This window comes from Bombina bombina, chromosome 2 (assembly GCF_027579735.1).
Source record: "Bombina bombina isolate aBomBom1 chromosome 2, aBomBom1.pri, whole genome shotgun sequence".
Classification (NCBI taxonomy): domain Eukaryota; kingdom Metazoa; phylum Chordata; class Amphibia; order Anura; family Bombinatoridae; genus Bombina; species Bombina bombina.
In genome coordinates this window covers 325,297,883-325,321,648 of record NC_069500.1, presented here as the reverse complement: position 1 = coordinate 325,321,648, position 23,766 = coordinate 325,297,883, and positions in this window count along the sequence as shown.

Sequence of the window (23,766 nt, the reverse complement as noted above, 5' to 3'; positions counted from 1 at the left end):
ATATTTAACATTATACATAAAAAATTGTATCTTTAAATTGTTTACATTAGAAAGTTAGGCATATCCGATACCGCCCAGGCCCATTTCCCATAGCCTCCAGTCAGGCGCTTTTTGATATCCAACTACCATATACAGTATTTTTATAAACATACATAAATACACACACATAAATTATAAATAAATATAAATATTATATATATATATATATATATATATCAATATATATATATATATATATATATAGAGAGAGAGAGAGAGATAGCTATATATCTATATGAACATACAGGGAGTGCAGAATTATTAGGCAAGTTGTATTTTTGAGGATTAATTTTATTATTGAACAACAACCATGTTCTCAATGAACCCAAAAAACTCATTAATATCAAAGCTGAATAGTTTTGGAAGTAGTTTATAGTTTGTTTTTAGTTATAGCTATTTTAGGGGGATATCTGTGTGTGCAGGTGACTATTACTGTGCATAATTATTAGGCAACTTAACAAAAAACAAATATATACCCATTTCAATTATTTATTTTTACCAGTGAAACCAATATAACATGTCAACATTCACAAATATACATTTCTGACATTCAAAAACAAAACAAAAACAAATCAGTGACCAATATAGCCACCTTTCTTTGCAAGGACACTCAAAAGCCTGCCATCCATGGATTCTGTCAGTGTTTTGATCTGTTCACCATCAACATTGCGTGCAGCAGCAACCACAGCCTCCCAGACACTGTTCAGAGAGGTGTACTGTTTTCCCTCCTTGTAAATCTCACATTTGATGATGGACCACAGGTTCTCAATGGGGTTCAGATCAGGTGAACAAGGAGGCCATGTCATTAGATTTTCTTCTTTTATACCCTTTCTTGCCAGCCACGCTGTGGAGTACTTGGACGCGTGTGATGGAGCATTGTCCTGCATGAAAATCATGTTTTTCTTGAAGGATGCAGACTTCTTCCTGTACCACTGCTTGAAGAAGGTGTCTTCCAGAAACTGGCAGTAGGACTGGGAGTTGAGCTTGACTCCATCCTCAACCCGAAAAGACCCCACAAGCTCATCTTTGATGATACCAGCCCAAACCAGTACTCCACCTCCACCTTGCTGGCGTCTGAGTCGGACTGGAGCTCTCTGCCCTTTACCAATCCAGCCACGGGCCCATCCATCTGGCCCATCAAGACTCACTCTCATTTCATCAGTCCATAAAACCTTAGAAAAATCAGTCTTGAGATATTTCTTGGCCCAGTCTTGACGTTTCAGCTTGTGTGTCTTGTTCAGTGGTGGTCGTCTTTCAGCCTTTCTTACCTTGGCCATGTCTCTGAGTATTGCACACCTTGTGCTTTTGGGCACTCCAGTGATGTTGCAGCTCTGAAATATGGCCAAACTGGTGGCAAGTAGCATCTTGGCAGTTGCACGCTTGACTTTTCTCAGTTCATGGGCAGTTATTTTGCGCCTTGGTTTTTCCACACGCTTCTTGCGACCCTGTTGACTATTATAAATGAAACGCTTGATTGTTCGATGACCACGCTTTAGAAGCTTTGCAATTTTAAGAGTGCTGCATCCCTCTGCAAGATATATCACTATTTTTTACTTTTCTGAGCCTGTCAAGTCCTTCTTTTGACCCAGTTTGCCAAAGGAAAGGAAGTTGCCTAATAATTATGCACACCTGATATAGGGTGTTGATGTCATTAGACCACACCCCTTCTCATTACAGAGATGCACATCATCTAATATGCTTAATTAGTAGTAGGCTTTCGAGCCTATACAGCTTGGAGTAAGACAACATGCATAAAGAGGATGATGTGGTCAAAATACTAATTTGCCTAATAATTCTGCACTCCCTGTATATATGTGTGTGTATATATACTGCATATATACACAGTATATATATATTTAAATATATAATTTTCTTTCTTTTTTTAAATAAAAATAGCATTTTCCTCTAAGGGGGTAGTATCTCTATAAAAAAGTATTAATTTTATTTAAAATTGCTTAAGGTGTTTAACTGGAAAGGGCTCAAAAGTGTTTTTGTGTGTATAGATATTTTTTTATTTTGTTTTTAATAAAAAATAAAATTTTCTTGTAAGTGTAAAGGTATTTTGAGTATTTCTATTAAAAAATATTAATTTTATTTAAAATTGCTTAGGTGTTTAACTGGAAAGAGAATTAAAGTGTGTGTGTATATATATATATATATATATATATATACATACATACATACATACATACATACTGTATATTTGTATACATGTATAAATGTGTTTGTAAGTATGTGTGCATATGCATACACATAAATGCATATATTTATATACAGCCCTCATCCGTTTGTAGTCAAACATCTTGACATATACCATAATGCTTGTAAACCCTTTTTATACCTTTATTTTAATAACAAACCTATAATTTTTATTTAATATATCTTTGTATATTAGTGTAATGCTTTATTTTAATATGTTTTACAATTGTTTTGTTATACTATTATTTTAGCCATAGCACTTTAATTCAAGTTGAAAGTTGAGCTAAGTTTTTAGCACTGTTATGTGTTGCACTCACAACTTCTAAATAATATGAGTGATGTTTAGGATGGTTGTGATATCCATTGAAAGTATAGGGCTCACTAAAGTGATTTGGCTGCCCTAAACATTCTCTGGTAATTCTTCTTTACCATGGACATGTAATACCAATTTTTGTCCTAATCTTAGTGTGGTCCAGAAAAATTGATAGCACTCCACTTGTAATATAAACCTATATATACATTGTTGTAATCAAATAATTTGATGGCAGCTTTATTGTGTATTATTGGGTGACGGATGCAAAGCAAGAACTTTTTTTGTCGTTTATAAAAACCTTCACTATCATATTTATCCTAACTGCAACCTTGCCTTCAACCTCAATAAACCAACCTCACTATCCACTTGAATTTGAGGCCCCTACTCAAACCTCACACTATAATACCTAATGAGTTCTACAACATAAACCACTCCAATGCAAAACTCCTCCAACCACCTAAGCCACCTCCCTTCCTTAGTTAAGCATGGTCTATCATTGGCGACAGAAACATGACCCTTCACATTCCTATTGCTCTCAAGCATTATGGACATAATCTTCTAGTTATGTATTGAATAATCCATAATAACATTAATAATTATCATATGCAGCTTAATTCTCTGGAAAAAGCTCACTGCCACACAGAGATCTTACTTGCTGTGACCATTCAAATCCCCTTATGTGTTCAAGACCATCTGTGATCCCATATCAAGGTTCTTTATGAGGGTATGATAATTCACAACAAAACACATAAATTGAGCATGCCCAGTGAGTCCAGAGATTCCACTTGTTGAATCCAGCTTTGTACACTTATTTAACTCTTCAAACCCAATCGTGACTCAGATCACTTGAACCTTCAGGTGCAAATAAAGGAAAATTCAGCACCCTTTATTCTATCAATTAAAAACAGGAATCCTCTCATAACATCATAAATAACGGGACAAATAACACATGTTGGTTTATAAAATAGCTGTAATTATGGACTTCTTCTCAGGTATCTGTTACTTTCAAATTAATGGTACTTGTATCTATATCTCAGGGACATAAATTAAAATTTTATTTAGTCCTAGATGTTTCCTTCATTTTTTTGGCAGTTTCCTTGAGGTGCTTTAGCAAGCTGCTATGGCCACTGTTCTTTGCCTTAAAGTATTCTCCTTATTATGTAATCTAATGATGGCGAACCTTAGTACTCCATATGTTTCAAAACTACATTTCCCACATTTCCCATAATGTGAAAATAATTGTACCCATATTATCTGACAATGACACATTAAAACAAATACAGGTACATATTCCCAAATCAGGAATTTCAAAATCCAAAACTTATTCTGAAATTTAAACTTTTTAAGTAATATTTTTTATAAATAAAATTATCTTAAAATTCAGTGATGGTGTGATGTATCCAAATGTATTAGAAATTATATAAAACTACCTTTAGGTTGCATGTAAAGATGTATTAAACATGTAAATATTGCATAAATTACATAAGATATAGTTGTATACACTTTCTCCAAACTGTCCCATTTTAAAGATACAAATATTCTAAATAGTGATATCGCGAACTTAAACATTTTGGTTCGCGAACGGCGGACTCAAACTTCCGCAACTGTTTGCGAACCAGCGAACCGGGCGAACCGCCATTAACTTCAATAAGCAGGCGAACTTTAAAACCAACAGGGACTCTTTCTGGCCACAATAGTGATTGAAAAGTTGTTTCAAGGGGACTAACACCTGGACTGTGGCATGCTGGAGGGGGATCCATGGCAAAACTCCCACGGAAAATTACATAGTTGATGCAGAGTCTGGTTTTAAGCCATAAAGGGCATAAATCACCTAACATTCCTAAATTGTTTGGAATAACGTTCTTTAAAACATCAGGTATGATGTTGTATCGATCAGGTAGTGTAAGGGTTATGCCCGCTTCACAGTGACAGACCAAACTCCCCGTGTAATGCACCGCAAACAACCGCAAACAGTCCATTTGCACAACCACCGGATAGATAGATTTGATAGATAGATACATAGATTACATAGATCAATAGATGCAATATACATTTGATAGATACAAATGACATAGATCAATATATGCAATATACATTTGATAGATATGAATTACATAGATCAATAGATGCAATATACATTTGATAGATACGAATTACATAGATGAATAGATGCAATATACATTTGATAGATACGAATTACATAGATCAATAGATGCAATATACATTTGATAGATACGAATTACATAGATCAATAGATGCAATATACATTTGATAGATACGATTTACATAGATCAATAGATGCAATATACATTTGATAGATGCGAATTACATAGATCAATAGATGCAATATACATTTGATAGATACGAATTACATAGATCAATAGATGCAATATACATTTGATAGATACGAATTACATAGATCAATAGATGCAATATACATTTGATAGATAAGAATTACATAGATCAATAGATGCAATATATATTTGATAGATACGATTGATAGTTAGATAGATTTGATAGATAAATAGATACATTTGATAGATACGAATTACATAGATCAATAGATGCAATATACATTTGATAGATACGAATTACATAGATCAATAGATGCAATATACATTTGATAGATACTAATTACATAGATCAATAGATGCAATATACATTTGATAGATACGAATTACATAGATCAATAGATGCAATATACATTTCATAGATACGAATTACATAGATCAATAGATGCAATATACATTTGATAGATACAAATTACATAGATCAATAGATGCAATATACATATGATAGATACGAATTACATAGATCAATATATGCAATATACATTTGATAGATACGAATTACATAGATCAATAGATGCAATATACATTTGATAGATACTAATTACATAGATCAATAGATGCAATATACATTTGATAGATACGAATTACATAGATCAATAGATGCAATATACATTTCATAGATACGAATTACATAGATCAATAGATGCAATATACATTTGATAGCTACGAATTACATAGATCAATAGATGCAATATACATTTGATAGATACAAATTACATAGATCAATAGATGCAATATACATTTGATAGATATGATTGATAGTTAGATTTGATAGATAAAGAGATAGATTTGATAGATATATAATTTCACAGAGAGAGAATTACAAGACGTGCGTTCTGGGACCCATGGTAAGGTTCCCAGAGGCAGTTGCGGCGCCAGGGGACGTGTATATGGCATGGATTTTAGGAACCGGGAGATGAAAAAAGATGCTTGGTCGGTCTTCCTGCTTCAAATTTGGGGCACTGCGCGTGCAATCTATTGTGCCACCAGATATGAGTGGTGTGTTAAGTAGTACTATTCTGATCAGTTTAATACCTGTTACTCCCCCAGTCCGGCCACGAGATAGATAGATTTAATAGATAGATACATATATTCCATAGATCAATAGATGCAATATATATTTGATAGATACAAATTACATAGATCAATAGATGCAATATACATTTGATAGATACGAATTACATAGATCAATAGATGCAATATATATTTAATAGATACAAATTACATAGATCAATAGATGCAATATACATTTGATAGATACGAATTACATAGATCAATAGATGCAATATACATTTGATAGATACAAATAACAGATCAATAGATGCAATATAAATTTGATAGATACGAATTACATAGATCAATAGATGCAATATACATTTGATAGATACGAATTACATAGATCAATAGATGCAATATGCATTTGATAGATGCAATATACATTTGATAGATACGAATTACATAGATCAATAGATGCAATATACATTTGATAGATACGAATTACATAGATCAATAGATGCAATATACATTTGATAGATACGAATTACATAGATCAATAGATGCAATATACATTTGATAGATACGAATTACATAGATCAATAGATGCAATATACATTTGATAGATACGATTGATAGTTAGATAGATTTGATAGATAAATAGATAGATTTGATAGATACAGGGAGTGCAGAATTATTAGGCAAATGAGTATTTTGATCACATCATCCTCTTTATGCATGTTGTCCTACTCCAAGCTGTATAGGCTCGAAAGCCTACTACCAATTAAGCATATTAGGTGATGTGCATCTCTGTAATGAGAAGGGGTGTGGTCTAATGACATCAACACCCTATATCAGGCGTGCATAATTATTAGGCAACTTCCTTTCCTTTGGCAAAATGGGTCAAAAGAAGGACTTGACAGGCTCAGAAAAGTCAAAAATAGTGAGATATCTTGCAGAGGGATGCAGCACTCTTAAAATTGCAAAGCTTCTGAAGCGTGATCATCGAACAATCAAGCGTTTCATTCAAAATAGTCAACAGGGTCGCAAGAAGCGCGTGGAAAAACCAAGGCGCAAAATAACTGCCCATGAACTGAGAAAAGTCAAGCGTGCAGCTGCCAAGATGCCACTTGCCACCAGTGTGGCCATATTTCAGAGCTGCAACATCACTGGAGTGCCCAAAAGCACAAGGTGTGCAATACTCAGAGACATGGCCAAGGTAAGAAAGGCTGAAAGACGACCACCACTGAACAAGACACACAAGCTGAAACGTCAAGACTGGGCCAAGAAATATCTCAAGACTGATTTTTCTAAGGTTTTATGGACTGATGAAATGAGAGTGAGTCTTGATGGGCCAGATGGATGGGCCCGTGGCTGGATTGGTAAAGGGCAGAGAGCTCCAGTCCGACTCAGACGCCAGCAAGGTGGAGGTGGAGTACTGGTTTGGGCTGGTATCATCAAAGATGAGCTTGTGGGGCCTTTTCGGGTTGAGGATGGAGTCAAGCTCAACTCCCAGTCCTACTGCCAGTTTCTGGAAGACACCTTCTTCAAGCAGTGGTACAGGAAGAAGTCTGCATCCTTCAAGAAAAACATGATTTTCATGCAGGACAATGCTCCATCACACGCGTCCAAGTACTCCACAGCGTGGCTGGCAAGAAAGGGTATAAAAGAAGAAAATTTAATGACATGGCCTCCTTGTTCACCTGATCTGAACCCCATTGAGAACCTGTGGTCCATCATCAAATGTGAGATTTACAAGGAGGGAAAACAGTACACCTCTCTGAACAGTGTCTGGGAGGCTGTGGTTGCTGCTGCACGCAATGTTGATGGTGAACAGATCAAAACACTGACAGAATCCATGGATGGCAGGCTTTTGAGTGTCCTTGCAAAGAAAGGTGGCTTTATTGGTCACTGATTTGTTTTTGTTTTGTTTTTGAATGTCAGAAATGTATATTTGTGAATGTTGAGATGTTATATTGGTTTCACTGGTAAAAATAAATAATTGAAATGGGTATATATTTGTTTTTTGTTAAGTTGCCTAATAATTATGCACAGTAATAGTCACCTGCACACACAGATATCCCCCTAAAATAGCTAAAACTAAAAACAAACTAAAAACTACTTCCAAAAATATTCAGCTTTGATATTAATGAGTTTTTTGGGTTCATTGAGAACATGGTTGTTGTTCAATAATAAAATTAATCCTCAAGAATACAACTTGCCTAATAATTCTGCACTCCCTGTATATAATTTCCCAGACAGAGAATTACAAGACGTGCGGTCTGGGACCCATGGCAAGGTTACTTCCTTTTGCACAATCGAGTACAGGTTGGGGTCCGGAATTGCCTTTTGTGCAAAGAAATTGTGGCCGGGTACCTTCCACTGCGGTGTCCCCTATCAGGGGCCGTGTATATGGCATGGATTTTAGGAACTGGGAGATGGAAAAAGATGCTTGGACAACCAGTACAGGTCATTCTCCTTCACCCTTTTTAGACGAGGGTCCCCGACCCTCAACAGGCACGACAGCATGAAAGACCCCATATGCCATGACTTCCTTTTGCACAATCGAGTACAGGTATGGCATCGATTTTAGGAACCCAGAGATAATTTTTAGGAACCGGGAGATGGAAAAAGATGCTTAGACACCCAGTACAGGTCGTTCTCCTTCAGCCTTTTTATACGAGGGTCACCGACCCTCAACAGGCACGACAGCATGAAAGGCCCTATATGCCATGACTTCCTTTTGCACAATCGAGTACAGGTATGGCATCGATTTTAGGAACCCGGAGATAATTTTTAGGAACCGGGAGATGGAAAAAGATGCTTAGACACCCAGTACAGGTCGTTCTCCTTCAGCCTTTTTATACGAGGGTCCCCGACCCTCAACAGGCACGACAGCATGAAAGACCCCATATGCCATGATTGACTTCGTTTTGCACAATCGAGTACAGGTATGGCATCGATTTTAGGAACCCGGAGATATTTTTTAGGAACCGGGAGATGGAAAAAGATGCTTGGACACCCAGTACAGGTCGTTCTCCTTCAGCCTTTTTATACGAGGGTCCCCAACCCTCAACAGGCCAGACAGTTTGGAAGACCCCATATGCCATGACTTCCTTTTGCACAATCGAGTACAGGTATGGCATCGATTTTAGGAACCCCGGAGATGATTTTAGGAACCGGGAGATGGAAAAAGATGCTTGGTCGGTCCTCCTACTTCAAATTTGGGACACTGCGCGTGCAATCTACTGTGCCACCAGATATGAGTGGTGTGTTAAGTAGTACTATTCTTAGCAGTTTAATCCCTGTTATGTGCCTTTTTTTGGTTTGGGTTTTGAAGCCACAGTGCAGCACCAGAGGCCAGAAAATTTAGGCATGTACACATGCCTGAAAAATTAGGTATTGTTGCAGCCGCTACTGTAGCAGCGGCCAGAAAAATTGATGTTTGTTTGACAGTTAGAAAGTGCCCTAAAACATTGCAGCTTGAACCCTAGTTGGTGGCGGATAAGTCTCGCAAGTCATCCGGCATTCGAAGATAAAATACAGCAGTGTGTGGACCATTTTTAGCCTAAGGCAGCTCATCTCATCAGGCCTTTTTTACTCAAATGTATCGCCTAATGTCAGTCCCTTTGGGATCCATCCCTCATTCATTTTAATAAAGGTGAGGTAATCAAGACTTTTTTGACCTAGGCGACTTCTCTTCTCAGTGACAATACCTCCTGCTGCACTGAAGGTCCTTTCTGACAGGACACTTGAAGCGGGGCAGGCCAGAAGTTCGATTGCAAATTGGGATAGCTCAGGCCACAGGTCAACCCTGCACACCCAGTAGTCAAGGGGTTCATCGCTCCTCAGAGTGTCGAGATCTGCAGTTAAGGCAAGGTAGTCTGCTACCTGTCGGTTGAGTCGTTCTCTGAGGCTGGATCCCGAAGGGCTGTGGCGATGCATAGGAGTTAAAAAGCACCGCATGTCCTCCATCAACAACATGTCTGGAAAGCGTCCTGTCCTTGCCGGCGTGGTCGTGGGAGGAGGAGGATTACTTTCACCTCTTCCCCTGTTAGATTCCCTTTGTGCTGTGACATCACCCTTATACGCTGTGTAAAGCATACTTTTTAATTTATTTTTGAACTGCTCCATCCTTTCCGACTTGCAGGAATTCGGTAACATTTCAGTCACTTTATGCTTATACTGGGGGTCTAGTAGCGTGGACACCCAGTACAGTTCGTTCTCCTTCAGCTTTTTTATACGAGTGTCCCTCAACAGGCACAACAGCATGAAAGACCCCATTTGCACAAGGTTGGATGCCGAGCTACTCATGTCCCCTTCCTCGTCCTCAGTGATGTCACTGAAGGTATCTTCTTCCCCCCAGCTGCGTACAACACCACGGGTACCAGATAGGTGACAATGAGCACCCTGGGATGCCTGTTGTGCTTGGTATTCCTCCTCCTCCTCAAAACCACATTCCTCCTCTGACTCTTCTTCCTCACAATCCTCTTCCTGCGTTGCCGCTGGTCCAGCAAGCGATGCTGATAAGGCTGTTTCTGGTGGTGATGGTGACCACAACTCTTCCTCTTCACGCTCATCTACGGCCTGATCCAGCACTCTTCGCAGGGCACGCTCCAGGAAGAAAACAAATGTCGCTGATGGTGCCTTCAGTGCGACTGACTAGGTTTGTCACCTCCTCAAAAGGACGCATGAGCGTCCAGTAACGTGGCAAAAAAATTCCCAGCTCCCCAGAGGCTGTTCTAGCACCCCGGTCATACAAATACTCCTTTATGGCTTTTTCTTGTTGGAGCAGGTGGTTGAACATTAGGAGTGTTGAATTCCAATGTGTCGGGCTGTCGCAAATCAATCGCCTCACTGGCAGGTTCTTTCGCTGCTGGATATCTGACAAGTGCGCCATGGCCGTGTAGGAATGCCTGAAATGGACACACACCTTCCTGGCCTGCTTCAAGACGTCCTGTAAGCCTGGGTACTTATGCACAAAGCGTTGTACAATCATATTACACACATATGCCATGCACGGCACATGTGTCAACTTGCCCAATTTCAATGCCGCCACCAAATTACTTCCGTTGTCAGAAACCACTTTGCCAATCTCCAGTTGGTGCGGAGTCAGCCACTGATCCACCTGTGCGTTCAGGGCGGACAGGAGTGCTGATGCGGTGTGACTCTCTGCTTTCAGGCAAGTCAACCCCAAGACGGCGTGACACTGCCGTATCCGGGATGTGGAATAGTACCTGGGGAGCTGGGGGGTGCCGTTGATGTGGATCAAGACGCAGCAGCAGAAGAGGACTCAGCCGAGGAAGAGGTTATGGAAGAGGATGGAGTAGGAGGAGTAGAGGAGGTAGCAGCAGGCCTGCCTGCAAGTCGTGTCGGTGTCACCAACTCCTCTGCAGAGCCACGCATTCCATGCTTGGCAGCCGTCAGCAGGTTTACCCAATGCGCAGTGTAGGTGATATACCTGCCCTGACCATGCTTTGCAGACCAGCTATCAGTGGTCAGATGGACCCTTGCCTCAACACTGTGCCAGACATGCCATTACTTCCTTTCGCACAATTGAGTACAGGTTGGGGATTGCCTTTTGTGCAAAGAAATTTCGGCCAGGTACCTTCCACTGCGGTGTCCCAATAGATACAAATTTTTTGAACGCCTCAGACTCCACCAGCTTGTATGGTAAAAGCTGGCAGACTAAGAGTTCAGACAAGCCAGCTGTCAGACGCCGGGCAAGGGGGTGACTTTGGAACATTGGCTTCTTAAGCTCAAACATGTCCTTGACAGACACCTGACTGTGGGCAGATGAGCAGGAACTGCTATGGAAGAGAGACTGAGTGGCGGATGGTTGAGAGGGGGCAAGGAGTACAGCAGTGGTTAACATGGCTGAAGATGCTGGACCAGGAGGAGGATGGCGGCTTTGAGTTTGTGTGCTGCTTCTACTCATGTGTTCAAAGCAGTTGTACCTAGGTGGGTGTTGGACTTCCCACGACTCAGTTTCTTTTGGCACAGGTTGCAAATGGCATCACTGTTGTCAGAGGCAGACACACAAAAAAAATGCCACACTGCTGAGCTCTGCGATGACGGCATTCTGGTGGTGGCAACAGCATGCGTTGATTGGCGTGCTGTCTGGCTGACCCCGGGTGCCGATGCATGCTGTCTGACTGTGCCACTAGCTCCTTGGGACGACCTCTCCCTGCTTCCTCCTCTCTGTCTCCCCATCTGAACTTTCCCCCTCCTCTTCTTCTCTTCTAGCGGGCACCCACGTGACATCCATGGACGCATCATCATCAACCGCTTCACTTGTATCTGACAAATCAACAAAGGAAGCAGCAGCGGGTACAACATCATCATCACACCGTACGTCCATGTTTGTAATGCTGCCTGACTGAGACATATCACTGTTATCTACATCCTCTGTCAATGATGGTTGCGCATCACTCATTTCTTCCAACTGATGTGTGAATAACTCCTCTGACAGATCAAGTGAAGCGACTGTGGTGCTAGTGTTGGTGGTGGCAGCAAGCGGGCGAGTGGCACTGGTAACTTTAGAGGTGCCCGAAGCTAAGCTGGAGGTGGATGGTGCGTCAAGTTTCTGAGCGGAAGCTGTAGAAGATTGGGTGGCCTGTGTTAGCCAGTCAACTAGGTCCTCCTCAGAACTTTTTGCGTTCATGGTACATGGCCTCTGAACACTGGGCATTATTGTAGGGTCAAAGGGAATCACAGCACCACGACCACGACGGCACCTGGGGGGTGGCCTGACTCTGCCTGTCATTTTTTTTTTTTTATATGTACACTTACACTACTATTAAACAAAATATGAGTGGTGCCACTGGGCAAGTGGGCACAGTATACACTGTGAGCCTGACACAAAAAAGCAGACTGATGTTTCACAATCCAAAAAGTTTTTTTTTAAAATGTACACTTACACTACTATTAAACAAGACATGAGTGGTGGCACTGGGCAAGTGGGCACTGTATACGCTGTGAGCCTGACACAAAAGAGCAGACTGATGTTTCACAGTCAAAAATGTTTATTTTTTAAATATTTACACTACTGTTGCAACAAATATGAGTGGTGCCACTTACTTGGCAAGTGGGCCTGGCACACATGCTGGCAGGCAGGCAACTGCAATTAGATTACACTAGCAGACTGATGTTTCACAGTCAAAAAAGTTTTTTTTATTAAATATTTACACTACTGTTACAACAAATATGAGTGGTGCCACTAACTTGGCAAGTGGGCCTGGCACACACGCTGGCAGGCAGGCAACTGCAATTAGATTACACTAGCAGAACGATGTTTTACAGTAAAAAAAAATTTTAAAAAAATATTTACACTACTGTTACAACAAATATAAGTGGTGCCACTCACTTGGCAAGTGGGCCTGGCACACATGCTGGCAGGCAGGCAACTGCAATAAGATTACACTAGCAGACTGATGTTTCACAGTCAAAAAAGTTTTTTTTTTAAATATTTACACTACTGTTATAACAAATATGATTGGTGGCACTAGTTGGCAAGTGGGCCTGGCACACACGCTGGCATGCAGGAAACTGCAATTAGATTACAATAGCAGACTGATGTAAAAGTTTTTTTTTTTTTAAATTTACACTAATTTTACACCAGATATGAGTGGTGGCACTGAGGAAGTAGGCACAGTATATGCTGTGAGCCTGACACACTGGCTGGCAGTGGCAGGCTGGCCTGGCAACTGAAATTAGATTACACTAGCAGACTGATGTAAAAGTTTTGTTTTTTTAAATTTACACTAATGTTACACCAGATATGACTGGTGGCACTGAGCAAGTAGGCACAGTTTATGCTGAGAGCCTGACACACAGGCTGGCAGTGGCAGGCTGGCCTGGCAACTGAAATTAGATTACACTAGCAGACTGATGTAAAAGTTGTTTTTAAAAAAAATTACACTAATGCTAAACCAGATATGAGTGGTGGCACTGAGGAAGTAGGCACAGTATATGCTGTGAGCCTGACACACAGGCTGGCAGTGGCAGGCTGGAATGGCAACTGAAATGAGATTACACTAGCAGACTGATGTAAAAGTTTTTTTTTTTAAAAATTACACTAATGTTACACCAGATATGAGTGGTGGCACTGAGGAAGTAGGCACAGTATATGCTGGGAGCCTGACACACAGGCTGGCAGTGGCAGGCTGGCCTGGCAACTGAAATTAGATTACACTAGCTGACTGATGTAAAAGTTTTTTTTGAAAAAATTTACACTAATGTTACACCAGATAAGAGTGGTGGCACTGAGGAAATAGGCACAGTATATGCTGTGAGCGTGACACACAGGCTGGCAGTGGCAGGCTGGCCTGGCAACTGAAATTAGATTACAGTAGCAGACTGGTGTAAAAGTTTTTTTTTTTTTTAAAAATCTACACTAATGTTACACCAGATATGAGTGGTGGCACAGTATATGCTGTGAGCCTGACACACAGGCTGGCAGTGGCAGGCTGGCCTGGCAACTGAAATTAGATTACACTAGCAGACTGATGTAAAAGTTTTTTTTTTTAAAAATTACACTAATGTTACACCAGATATGAGTGGTGGCACTGAGGAAGTAGGCACAGTATATGCTGTGAGCCTGACACACAGACTGGCAGTGGCAGGCTGGCAACTGAAATTAGATTACACTAGCAGACTGATGTAAAAGTTTTTTTAAAAATATTTACTCTAATGTTACAACAGATATGAGTGGTGGCACTGAGGAAGTAGGCACAGTATATGCTGTGAGCCTGACACACAGGCTGGCAGTGGCAGGCTGGCCTGGCAACTGAAATTAGATTACACTAGCAGACTGATGTAAAAGTTGTTGTTTTTTAATTTACACTAATGTTACACCAGATATGAGTGGTGGCACTGAGGACGTAGGCACAGTATATGCTGTGAGCCTGACACACAGGCTGGCAGTGGCAGGCTGGCCTGGCAACTGAAATTAGATTACACTAGCAGACTGATGTAAAAGTTTTTTTTTAAACAAATTACACTAATGTTACACCAGGTATGAGTGGTGGCACTGAGGAAGTAGGCACAGTATATGCTGTGAGCCTGACACACAGGCTGGCAGTGGCAGGCTGGCCTGGCAACTGAAATTAGATTACACTAGCAGACTGATGTAAAAGTTTTTTTTAAAACATTTTACACTATTGTTACAACAGATATAAGTGGTGGCACTGAGGAAGTAGGCACAGTATATGCTGTGAGCCTGACACACAGGCTGGCAGTGGCAGGCTGGCCTGGCAACTGAAATTAGATTACACTAGCAGACTGATTTAAAAGTTTTTTTTTTTAAATTACACTAATGTTACACCAGATATGAGTGGTGGCACTCAGGAAGTAGGCACAGTATATGCTGTGAGCCTGACACACAGGCTGGCAGTGGCAGGCTGGCCTGGCAACTGAAATTAGATTACACTAGCAGACTAATGTAAAAGTTTTTTTAAAAAAAATTACACTAATGTTACACCAGATATGAGTGGTGGCACTGAGGAAGTAGGCACAGTATATGCTGTGAGCCTGACACACAGGCTGGCAGTGGCAGGCTGGCCTGGCAACAGAAATTAGATTACACTAGCAGACTGATGTAAACGTTTTTAAAAAAATATTTACTCTAATGTTACAACAGCACCTGGGGGGTGGCCTGACTCTGCCTGTCATTTTTTTTTTTTTATATGTACACTTACACTACTATTAAACAAAATATGAGTGGTGCCACTGGGCAAGTGGGCACAGTATACACTGTGAGCCTGACACAAAAAAGCAGACTGATGTTTCACAATCCAAAAAGTTTTTTTTTTAAATGTACACTTACACTACTATTAAACAAGACATGAGTGGTGGCACTGGGCAAGTGGGCACTGTATACGCTGTGAGCCTGACACAAAAGAGCAGACTGATGTTTCACAGTCAAAAATGTTTATTTTTTAAATATTTACACTACTGTTACAACAAATATGAGTGGTGCCACTTACTTGGCAAGTGGGCCTGGCACACATGCTGGCAGGCAGGCAACTGCAATTAGATTACACTAGCAGACTGATGTTTCACAGTCAAAAAAGTTTTTTTATTAAATATTTACACTACTGTTACAACAAATATGAGTGGTGCCACTAACTTGGCAAGTGGGCCTGGCACACACGCTGGCAGGCAGGCAACTGCAATTAGATTACACTAGCAGAACGATGTTTTACAGTAAAAAAAAATTTAAAAAAAATATTTACACTACTGTTACAACAAATATAAGTGGTGCCACTCACTTGGCAAGTGGGCCTGGCACACATGCTGGCAGGCAGGCAACTGCAATAAGATTACACTAGCAGACTGATGTTTCACAGTCAAAAAAGTTTTTTTTTTAAATATTTACACTACTGTTATAACAAATATGATTGGTGGCACTAGTTGGCAAGTGGGCCTGGCACACACGCTGGCAGGCAGGAAACTGCAATTAGATTACAATAGCAGACTGATGTAAAAGTTTTTTTTTTTTTAAATTTACACTAATTTTACACCAGATATGAGTGGTGGCACTGAGGAAGTAGGCACAGTATATGCTGTGAGCCTGACACACTGGCTGGCAGTGGCAGGCTGGCCTGGCAACTGAAATTAGATTACACTAGCAGACTGATGTAAAAGTTTTGTTTTTTTAAATTTACACTAATGTTACACCAGATATGACTGGTGGCACTGAGCAAGTAGGCACAGTTTATGCTGAGAGCCTGACACACAGGCTGGCAGTGGCAGGCTGGCCTGGCAACTGAAATTAGATTACACTAGCAGACTGATGTAAAAGTTGTTTTTAAAAAAATTACACTAATGTTACACCAGATATGAGTGGTGGCACTGAGGAAGTAGGCACAGTATATGCTGTGAGCCTGACACACAGGCTGGCAGTGGCAGGCTGGAATGGCAACTGAAATGAGATTACACTAGCAGACTGATGTAAAAGTTTTTTTTTTTAAAAATTACACTAATGTTACACCAGATATGAGTGGTGGCACTGAGGAAGTAGGCACAGTATATGCTGGGAGCCTGACACACAGGCTGGCAGTGGCAGGCTGGCCTGGCAACTGAAATTAGATTACACTAGCTGACTGATGTAAAAGTTTTTTTTGAAAAAATTTACACTAATGTTACACCAGATAAGAGTGGTGGCACTGAGGAAATAGGCACAGTATATGCTGTGAGCGTGACACACAGGCTGGCAGTGGCAGGCTGGCCTGGCAACTGAAATTAGATTACAGTAGCAGACTGGTGTAAAAGTTTTTTTTTTTTTTTAAAATCTACACTAATGTTACACCAGATATGAGTGGTGGCACAGTATATGCTGTGAGCCTGACACACAGGCTGGCAGTGGCAGGCTGGCCTGGCAACTGAAATTAGATTACACTAGCAGACTGATGTAAAAGTTTTTTTTTTTAAAAATTACACTAATGTTACACCAGATATGAGTGGTGGCACTGAGGAAGTAGGCACAGTATATGCTGTGAGCCTGACACACAGACTGGCAGTGGCAGGCTGGCAACTGAAATTAGATTACACTAGCAGACTGATGTAAAAGTTTTTTTTAAAATATTTACTCTAATGTTACAACAGATATGAGTGGTGGCACTGAGGAAGTAGGCACAGTATATGCTGTGAGCCTGACACACAGGCTGGCAGTGGCAGGCTGGCCTGGCAACTGAAATTAGATTACACTAGCAGACTGATGTAAAAGTTGTTGTTTTTTAATTTACACTAATGTTACACCAGATATGAGTGGTGGCACTGAGGACGTAGGCACAGTATATGCTGTGAGCCTGACACACAGGCTGGCAGTGGCAGGCTGGCCTGGCAACTGAAATTAGATTACACTAGCAGACTGATGTAAAAGTTTTTTTTTAAACAAATTACACTAATGTTACACCAGGTATGAGTGGTGGCACTGAGGAAGTAGGCACAGTATATGCTGTGAGCCTGACACACAGGCTGGCAGTGGCAGGCTGGCCTGGCAACTGAAATTAGATTACACTAGCAGACTGATGTAAAAGTTTTTTTTAAAACATTTTACACTATTGTTACAACAGATATAAGTGGTGGCACTGAGGAAGTAGGCACAGTATATGCTGTGAGCCTGACACACAGGCTGGCAGTGGCAGGCTGGCCTGGCAACTGAAATTAGATTACACTAGCAGACTGATTTAAAAGTTTTTTTTTTTAAATTACACTAATGTTACACCAGATATGAGTGGTGGCACTGAGGAAGTAGGCACAGTATATGCTGTGAGCCTGACACACAGGCTGGCAGTGGCAGGCTGGCCTGGCAACTGAAATTAGATTACACTAGCAGACTAATGTAAAAGTTTTTTTAAAAAAAATTACACTAATGTTACACCAGATATGAGTGGTGGCACTGAGGAAGTAGGCACAGTATATGCTGTGAGCCTGACACACAGGCTGGCAGTGGCAGGCTGGCCTGGCAACAGAAATTAGATTACACTAGCAGACTGATGTAAACGTTTTTAAAAAAATATTTACTCTAATGTTACAACAGCACCTGGGGGGTGGCCTGACTCTGCCTGTCATTTTTTTTTTTTTATATGTACACTTACACTACTATTAAACAAAATATGAGTGGTGCCACTGGGCAAGTGGGCACAGTATACACTGTGAGCCTGACACAAAAAAGCAGACTGATGTTTCACAATCCAAAAAGTTTTTTTTTTAAATGTACACTTACACTACTATTAAACAAGACATGAGTGGTGGCACTGGGCAAGTGGGCACTGTATACGCTGTGAGCCTGACACAAAAGAGCAGACTGATGTTTCACAGTCAAAAATGTTTATTTTTTAAATATTTACACTACTGTTACAACAAATATGAGTGGTGCCACTTACTTGGCAAGTGGGCCTGGCACACATGCTGGCAGGCAGGCAACTGCAATTAGATTACACTAGCAGACTGATGTTTCACAGTCAAAAAAGTTTTTTTATTAAATATTTACACTACTGTTACAACAAATATGAGTGGTGCCACTAACTTGGCAAGTGGGCCTGGCACACACGCTGGCAGGCAGGCAACTGCAATTAGATTACACTAGCAGAACGATGTTTTACAGTAAAAAAAAATTTAAAAAAAATATTTACACTACTGTTACAACAAATATAAGTGGTGCCACTCACTTGGCAAGTGGGCCTGGCACACATGCTGGCAGGCAGGCAACTGCAATAAGATTACACTAGCAGACTGATGTTTCACAGTCAAAAAAGTTTTTTTTTTAAATATTTACACTACTGTTATAACAAATATGATTGGTGGCACTAGTTGGCAAGTGGGCCTGGCACACACGCTGGCAGGCAGGAAACTGCAATTAGATTACAATAGCAGACTGATGTAAAAGTTTTTTTTTTTTTAAATTTACACTAATTTTACACCAGATATGAGTGGTGGCACTGAGGAAGTAGGCACAGTATATGCTGTGAGCCTGACACACTGGCTGGCAGTGGCAGGCTGGCCTGGCAACTGAAATTAGATTACACTAGCAGACTGATGTAAAAGTTTTGTTTTTTTAAATTTACACTAATGTTACACCAGATATGACTGGTGGCACTGAGCAAGTAGGCACAGTTTATGCTGAGAGCCTGACACACAGGCTGGCAGTGGCAGGCTGGCCTGGCAACTGAAATTAGATTACACTAGCAGACTGATGTAAAAGTTGTTTTTAAAAAAAATTACACTAATGCTAAACCAGATATGAGTGGTGGCACTGAGGAAGTAGGCACAGTATATGCTGTGAGCCTGACACACAGGCTGGCAGTGGCAGGCTGGAATGGCAACTGAAATTAGATTACACTAGCAGACTGATGTAAAAGTTTTTTTTTTAAAAAATTACACTAATGTTACACCAGATATGAGTGGTGGCACTGAGGAAGTAGGCACAGTATATGCTGGGAGCCTGACACACAGGCTGGCAGTGGCAGGCTGGCCTGGCAACTGAAATTAGATTACACTAGCTGACTGATGTAAAAGTTTTTTTTTTTAAAAATTACACTAATGTTACACCAGATATGAGTGGTGGCACTGAGGAAGTAGGCACAGTATATGCTGTGAGCCTGACACACAGGCTGGCAGTGGCAGGCTGGAATGGCAACTGAAATGAGATTACACTAGCAGACTGATGTAAAAGTTTTTTTTTTTAAAAATTACACTAATGTTACACCAGATATGAGTGGTGGCACTGAGGAAGTAGGCACAGTATATGCTGGGAGCCTGACACACAGGCTGGCAGTGGCAGGCTGGCCTGGCAACTGAAATTAGATTACACTAGCTGACTGATGTAAAAGTTTTTTTTGAAAAAATTTACACTAATGTTACACCAGATAAGAGTGGTGGCACTGAGGAAATAGGCACAGTATATGCTGTGAGCGTGACACACAGGCTGGCAGTGGCAGGCTGGCCTGGCAACTGAAATTAGATTACAGTAGCAGACTGGTGTAAAAGTTTTTTGTTTTTTTTTAAATCTACACTAATGTTACACCAGATATGAGTGGTGGCACAGTATATGCTGTGAGCCTGACACACAGGCTGGCAGTGGCAGGCTGGCCTGGCAACTGAAATTAGATTACACTAGCAGACTGATATAAAAGTGTTTTTTTTAAAAAAATTACACTAATGTTACACCAGATATGAGTGGTGGCACTGAGGAAGTAGGCACAGTATATGCTGTGAGCCTGACACACAGGCTGGCAGTGGCAGGCTGGCCTGGCAACTGAAATTAGATTACACTAGCAGACTGATGTAAAAGTTTTTTTTAAAAAAAATTACACTAATGTTACACCAGATATGAGTGGTGGCACTGAGGAAGTAGGCACAGTATATGCTGTGAGCCTGACACACAGACTGGCAGTGGCAGGCTGGCAACTGAAATTAGATTACACTAGCAGACTGATGTAAAAGTTTTTTTAAAAATATTTACTCTAATGTTACAACAGATATGAGTGGTGGCACTGAGGAAGTAGGCACAGTATATGCTGTGAGCCTGACACACAGGCTGGCAGTGGCAGGCTGGCCTGGCAACTGAAATTAGATTACACTAGCAGACTGATGTAAAAGTTGTTGTTTTTTAATTTACACTAATGTTACACCAGATATGAGTGGTGGCACTGAGGACGTAGGCACAGTATATGCTGTGAGCCTGACACACAGGCTGGCAGTGGCAGGCTGGCCTGGCAACTGAAATTAGATTACACTAGCAGACTGATGTAAAAGTTTTTTTTTAAACAAATTACACTAATGTTACACCAGGTATGAGTGGTGGCACTGAGGAAGTAGGCACAGTATATGCTGTGAGCCTGACACACAGGCTGGCAGTGGCAGGCTGGCCTGGCAACTGAAATTAGATTACACTAGCAGACTGATGTAAAAGTTTTTTTTAAAACATTTTACACTATTGTTACAACAGATATAAGTGGTGGCACTGAGGAAGTAGGCACAGTATATGCTGTGAGCCTGACACACAGGCTGGCAGTGGCAGGCTGGCCTGGCAACTGAAATTAGATTACACTAGCAGACTGATTTAAAAGTTTTTTTTTTTAAATTACACTAATGTTACACCAGATATGAGTGGTGGCACTCAGGAAGTAGGCACAGTATATGCTGTGAGCCTGACACACAGGCTGGCAGTGGCAGGCTGGCCTGGCAACTGAAATTAGATTACACTAGCAGACTAATGTAAAAGTTTTTTTTAAAAAAAATACACTAATGTTACACCAGATATGAGTGGTGGCACTGAGGAAGTAGGCACAGTATATGATGTGAGCCTGACACACAGGCTGGCAGTGGTAGGCTGGCCTGGCAACAGAAATTAGATTACACTAGCAGACTGATGTAAACGTTTTTAAAAAAATATTTACTCTAATGTTACAACAGATATGAGTGGTGGCACTGAGGAAGTAGGCACAGTATATGCTGTGAGCCCGAAACACAGGCTGGCAGTGGCAGGCTGGCCTGGCAACTGAAATTAGATTACACTAGCAGACTGATGTAAAAGTTTTTTTTTTAATTTACACTAATGTTACACCAGATATGAGTGGTGGCACTGAGGACGTAGGCACAGTATATGCTGTGAGCCTGACACACAGGCTGGCAGTGGCAGGCTGGCCTGGCAACTGAAATTAGATTACACTAGCAGACTAATGTAAAAGTTTTTTTTGAAAAACTTACACTAATGTTACACCAGATATGAGTGGTGGCACTGAGGAAGTAGGCACAGTATATGCTGTGAGCCTGACACACAGGCTGGCAGTGGCAGGCTGGCCTGGCAACAGAAATTAGATTACACTAGCAGACTGATGTAAACGTTTTTTAAAAAATATTTACTCTAATGTTACAACAGATATGAGTGGTGGCACTGAGGAAGTAGGCACAGTATATGCTGTGAGCCCGACACACAGGCTGGCAGTGGCAGGCTGGCCTGGCAACTGAAATTAGATTACACTAGCAGACTGATGTAAAAGTTTTTTTTTTAATTTACACTAATGTTACACCAGATATGAGTGGTGGCACTGAGGACGTAGGCACAGTATATGCTGTGAGCCTGACACACAGGCTGGCAGTGGCAGGCTGGCCTGGCAACTGAAATTAGATTACCCTAGCAGACTGATGTAAAAGTTTTTTTTTTAAAAAATTACACTAATGTTACACCAGATATGAGTGGTGGCACTGAGGAAGTAGGCACAGTATATGCTGTGAGCCTGACACACAGGCTGGCAGTGGCAGGCTGGCCTGGCAACTGAAATTAGATTACACTAGCAGACTAATGTAAAAGTTTTTTTTTTTAAATTACACTAATGTTACACCAGGTATGAGTGGTGGCATTGAGGAAGTAGGCACAGTATATGCTGTGAGCCTGACACGCAGGCTAGCAGTGGCAGGCTGGCCTGGCAACTGAAATTAGATTACACTAGCAGACTGATGTAAAAGTTTTTTTAAAAATATTTACACTAATGTTACACCAGATATGAGTGGTGGCACTTAGGAAATAGGCACAGTATATGCTGTGAACCTGACACATAGGCTGGCAGTGGCAGGCTGGCCTGGCAACTGAAATTAGATTACACTAGCAGACTGATGTAAAAGTTTTTTTTTTTTTTTTAATTTACACTAATGTTACACCAGATATGAGTGGTGGCACTGAGGAAGTAGGCACAGTATATGCTGTGAGCCGGACACACAGGCTGGCAGTGGCAGGCTGGCCTGGCAACTGAAATTAGATTACACTAGCAGACTGATGTAACAGTTTTTTTTTAAAAAAATTACACTAATGTTACACCAGAGATATGAGTGGTGGCACTGAGGAAGTAGGCACAGTATATGCTGTGAGCCTGACACACAGGCTGGCAGTGGCAGGCTGGCCTGGCAACTGAAATTAGATTACACTAGCTGACTGATGTAAAAGTTTTTTTTTAAAAAATTTACACTATTGTTACACCAGATATGAGTGGTGGCACTGAGGAAATAGGCACAGTATATGCTGTGAGCCTGACACACAGGCTGGCCTGGCAACTGAAATTAGATTACACTAGCAGACTGGTGTAAAAGTTTTTTTAAAAAAAATTTACGCTAATGTTACACCAGATATGAGTGGTGGCACAGTATATGCTGTGAGACTGACACACAGGCTGGCAGTGGCAGGCTGGCCTGGCAACTGAAATTAGATTACACTAGCAGACTGATGTAAAAGTTTTTTTTTTTAAAAATTACACTAATGTTACACCAGATATGAGTGGTGGCACTGAGGAAGCAGGCACAGTATATGCTGTGAGCCTGACACACAGGCTGGCAGTGGCAGGCTGGCCTGGCAACTGAAATTAGATTACA